General features: G+C 47.0%; 1 non-coding gene across 1 annotated transcript; it reads right to left on the bottom strand.

The window, feature by feature from the left end:
- Positions 1 to 1,792: 1,792 nt before the first annotated feature.
- Trnat-ugu (transfer RNA threonine (anticodon UGU)) lies at positions 1,793 to 1,869 on the bottom strand. Its single transcript has one exon. It is a non-coding gene; the product is annotated as a tRNA-Thr (tRNA).
- Positions 1,870 to 5,583: the final 3,714 nt, after the last annotated feature.

A 5,583-nucleotide genomic window follows, 5' to 3' on the forward strand; every position in this document is an offset into this window, starting at 1 on the left:
TGTAATTTTTATCATAATCTGAATGATAATTGAGTGTCGAGTTCTATCAATACCACCACTTGCAAAGTAGGTTAGAAATCAGATTAATAATGTGTCTCACGTAGCATATGTTCGCTTTATCGGGCAACAACAAAGTTATTGACTGTGGATGGTATGGTCAGTGTGGATGGTATCGTCAGAATGGAAATAATGAAGTCACCGTAAGTAAGTCATTAATTTTGGCACTTATCTTGAATGGATTCCCACTTAGATTTCGTCGAAGTTGTTATGGCTCATCTTGTTGATTCTAGGGTGCTTCCACTTTGACTGCTAGAAGGTCCAGATCTATATTTTAGCAATATTTGAAGACCTAAAAAATTCTTAATGATCAAACAATCCCAGATCAGAACAATGGTATGGTAGAAATAATTTTTGACTTGGTGTTCATGATCCACATTTTTATTAAACTTCTTGTAAATTCACATATACTTCTTAATTGTCACATCATCAAGAAAACAGTTTTGTATCAATCCTCATATATTTAATTTCCACTTCAACTCAACCTTTTGCAAAGCGAAATAACAACTTAATTTCTGCAAAGTGAAACAAAGACTGCTCTGTGCGCATTCGCGCCAAAACGGTTACAAGTAAGTCAAAGACTATGACAGTCTCACAGAAATGAATACAAACAAGAACCGTATCACTGTAATATATCGATACATCGGAGTACCTATACATTAATAAAACCAAATGTGAATGTTGTCACAAAAATATGTCTGTTACTTCGCAGAAAAGTAGTACGATATTACTGGTATCGAGAACTGGGATTGGAGTGTCGTAATGGTCACGTAAATAAAGAACCATTACAGGGTGGTGTTAATGTTGTTCACAGTGTCTCCTAGTTGTGGTTGCCCTTCCCAGAAAGTTTTAATTTAGTGGTGGATGGGCGGGCGGGGGCGGCGTGTCTTCGACACTGGAATTTCTGGCACTGGCGCTGAACCACCTCGGTACGGCTCTCGATGCAGGGCACGGTTACGTTTGCAATTGAAGCTTCGCTGTAAACACGGCTTCTCAGACCCACAGGTGTGGTGGCGGACCCCACGTGTGCGTTACCGCGTGTGCTGCACCGGACCAGCAACGGCCGCGAACCGGCAACTGCGCCACGTCTGGGCTGTCTGCTGTGTCCAGACGGCGGGGCGGCGCCGAGGAGGAACGCAGAGACCCTCCAGCTGCGACGCCCGCGCCCTCTGGACGTCTCTGCGACAGCACGGCGTCGCCGTAGACGGCCGACGCACGGCATCCGCCGCGTCACGCCGCAGCCGAGCGCCAGTGTTTGGGTCCACGTCGGTGTGCCGCGGAAACACGACCAGGTGGTTTCAGGCGAGCGAGCGGCCGCTCCCAGGCGCCCGCGGCCGCATTGTCTGCACCGGCAGGAGGCAGGAGGCAGGAGGCAGGAGGCGCGGCTTACGTAACGGACGCAGGGCCCAGCAGGGCTCGGCCCTTAATGAACGAGCGGCTGGGCGTGGCCGCAACGCCGCGGGCCCGCACGGGCCGTCCCGCCAGCTCGTAATGGGACACCCGCGCCCGCTGCCACGGCGACTCAGCCGCAGCCTCACTTCCAATCTGCGCTTCATTACAACTGTCCGACAATGACAAAGAAGGATCCTTTAATTGTATGATTATATGATAGCGGAACAAACACTGGTAGCAATTACTTCTGTAAAATATCTGAGAGTATGAAATGATAATTAAATGGACACCTTATCTGCAAACAGGCGTTGACGTTCTTCATTGGGGACATGTTGGAAATGTGTGCCCCGACCGGGACTCGAACCCGGGATCTCCTGCTTACATGGCAGGCGCTCTATCCATCTGAGCCACCGCGTGGACAGAGGATACTGCGTCTGCAGGGACTTATCCCTTGCACGCTCCCCGTGAGATCCACATTCCCAACATGTCCACACCATTACATTGGTAGTGCGCCTAATAGATGTTTTCCCATCATACTCATTACTCGTGGCAGATTAATCTAGCAAGTCCCGTACGAGTTGGTAGATTAATCTGCCACGAGTAATGAGTATGATGGGAAAACATCTATTAGGCGCACTACCAATGTAATGGTGTGGACGTGTTGGGAATGTGGATCTCACGGGGAGCGTGCAAGGGATAAGTCCCTGCAGACGCAGTATCCTCTGTCCACGCGGTGGCTCAGATGGATAGAGCGTCTGCCATGTAAGTAGGAGATCCCGGGTTCGAGTCCCGGTCGGGGCACACATTTTCAACATGTCCCCAATGAAGTACGTCAACGCCTGTTTGCAGCTAGGGTGTCCATTTAATTATCATTTCATTTCTAGGAAAGCTGCATGGTCATCCACGGTAACTGTTCTTTCGGGAACAGATACTGTGAGTATGCCTACGGAACGATTTGAAGTGGAATGATCATATAAAATTAATTGTTGGTAAGGTGGGTGCCAGGTTGAGTTTTATTGGGAGAGTCCTTAGAAAATGTAGTCCATCAACAAAGGAGGTGGCTTGCAAAACCCTCGTTCGACCTATACTTGAGTATTGCTCATCAGTGTGGGATCCATACCAGGTCGGGTTGACAGGGGAGATAGAGAAGATCCAAAGAAGAGCGGCGCGTTTCGTCACAGTGCTATGTGGTAAGCGTGATAGCGTTACGGAGATGTTTCGCAAACTCAAGTGGCAGACTCCGCAAGAGGGGCGTTCTGTACCTTGCTGTCCAGGTTTCGGGAGGGTGCGTTTCTGGATGAGATATCGAATACACTACTGGCCATTAAATTTGCTACACCACGAAGATGACGTGCTACAGACGCGAAATTTAAGCGACAGAAAGAAGATGCTGTGATATGCAAATGATGAACTTTTCAGAGCATTCACACAAGTTTGGCGCCGGTGGCGACACCTACAACGTGCTGACATGAGGAAAGTTTCCAACCGATTTCTCATATACAAACAACAGTTGACCGGCGTTGCCTGATGAAACATTGTTGTGATGCCTCGTGTAAGGAGGAGTAATGCGTACCATCACGTTTCCGACTTTGATAAAGGTCGGATTGTAGCCTATCTCGATTGCGGTTTATCGTATCGCGACATTGCTGCTCGCGTTGGTCGAGATCCAATGACTGTTATCAGAATATGGAATCGGTGGATTCAGGAGGGTAATACGGAACGCCGTGCTGGATCCCAACGGCCTCCTATCACTAGCAGTCGAGATGACAGGCATCTTATCCGCATGGCTGTAACGGATCGCACAGCCACTTCTCGATCCCTGAGCCAACAGATGGGGACGTTTGCAAGACTACAACCATCTGCACGAACAGTTCGACGACGTTTGCAGCAGCATGTACTATCAGGTCGGAGACCATGGCTGCGGCTACCCTTGACGCGCATCACAGACAGGAGCGCCTGCGATGGTGTACTGAACGACGAACCTGGGTGCACGAAAGGCAAAACGTCATGAATGCAGGTTCTGTTTACAGCATCATGATGGTCGCATCCGTGTTTGGCGTCATCGCGGTGAACGCACATTGGAAGTGTGTATTCGTCATCGCCATACTGGCGTATCACCCGGCGTGATGGTATGGGGTGCCATTGGTTACACGTCTCGGTCACCTCTTGTCCGCATTGACGGCACTTTGAACATTGGACGTTACATTTCAGATGTGTTACGACCCGTGGCTCTACCCTTCATTCGATCCCAGCGAAACCATATATTTCAGCAGGATAATGCACGACCGCATGTTGCAGGTCCTGTACGGGCCTTCTGGATACAGAAAATGTTCGACTGCTGCCCTGGCGAGCACATTCTCCAGATCTCTCAGCAATTGAAAACGTCTAGTCAATGGTGGCTGAGCAAGTGGCTCGTCACAATACGCCAGTCACTACTCTTGATGAACTGTGGTATCGTGTTGAAGCTGCATGGGCAGCTGCACCTGTACAAGCCATCCAAGCTCTGTTTGACTCAATGCCCAGGTGTATGAAGGCCGTTATTACGGCCGTTGGTGGTTGTTCTGGGTACTGAATGCTCACGATCTATGCACCCAAAGTGCGTAAAAATGTAATCACATGTCACTTCTAGTATAATATATATGTCCAATGAATACCCGTTTATCATCTGCATTTCTTCTTGGTGTAGCAATTTTAATGGCCAGTAGTGTATAGTACAATCTCTAAAGCATACATGTATCGAATTTGCTATGAAAGTAGCAGGTACATGTAAAACATAAACACTCATGACGGAATTACAAAGTTTCTTTCGTAACACGAGTAATACAATAAGGCATTTGCATGTCCTGGATGTAAACAGTTGTCAAGGCACTCATTGGCTTACTGTGTTACAGTATTGTTACTACTTTGTCCCACCTCAGTTTTTCCTAATTCTCATTGATTTTATTACGATGTTTAGTTCTTGCAGTGAAATTGTCACCCACTGTTCTTGTATCGCTCTTCTCAGCTCACACAGAGCCTCAAATTGCCTTTCATTGTGATAAGCACGCCTTGTCAGAATTTCCCAAAGGTTTCCCACGCGCTTCTAATCCGGGTCGTGAGGAAAGGGCAAGACATCGACATACTTATCTTCGAACTACTCTTTAATGTAGCAGACACATAGACAAATGCGTTATCTTATTGAAACATTAGACTTAAGCCCCCTAGTTCTTCATCTATTCTAACATCTCAGTACATGTAGAGTTAATTCAAGTATTCAGCCGAGCAATACGTGATTTACCTTTAGAGCAGAAGGCTGCCCAAATCGTAACACTTCACCACCAAAATTTCTCCTCATTCTTACCTGCTGCTGTGCTCTCAGACCGTGTCAATAATATTCAAATCATCATGTCTGTCTAAATTAAACTTCCTCTCATCAATGGAGATAACTTTATCTCCATTCTGAAGTCCATGGCAAAACTTTCTCCGAAAAATCTATTCTAGCTTGTTTATGTTGGGTATGAGGGCAGGTTGCAGTTGATGAAAACAACAGTCGAGATCGCAGTAACATTACTGGTTTCGGCTTACGTTAAAGCCAGCCTCATAAAGCGACACCGGTAGTAATACACAAATGTTATTGCGATCTCGGCTGTTGTTGTAATCGAAGTTAGCACCAGATCGATGGGCTCCATAGAAAATGTGGTCTAAACTTATGAACAGGTTGAAGTTCTTCCTTCAATACAAAATGTTTGTCGTTTGACAAACTCTATCGTACACATCTGGTAGTCACCGACAACAGTAAATCAGTAACAAGTTGAGAAGAATAACGAACGGTTTATGGCACTAACTTTGATCGAAATTTACCCTTTCTGATCTTCATATTACTACCTACTTTGCCCGTGCTTTCCGTCCTTTCGACATCGTGCGCCCAATCTAACGAAATTATCAATCAATCTAACTGAACGGTTCGTCTTCTTGGCAGTTTGACGGTTAGCGTGCCCCATTTACTTGTACGTACCGATTGTTACTAGTTCATCATCCACGCGCAGGATTAGCCGAGCGGTCTCAGGCGCTACAGTCATGGACTGTGCAGCTGATCCCCGAGGAGGTTCGAGTCCTCCCTCGGACATGGGTGTGTGTGTTTGTCCTTAGGATAAT

The sequence above is a fragment of the Schistocerca cancellata genome, chromosome 1 (genome assembly GCF_023864275.1).
Source record: "Schistocerca cancellata isolate TAMUIC-IGC-003103 chromosome 1, iqSchCanc2.1, whole genome shotgun sequence".
NCBI classification, from domain to species: domain Eukaryota; kingdom Metazoa; phylum Arthropoda; class Insecta; order Orthoptera; family Acrididae; genus Schistocerca; species Schistocerca cancellata.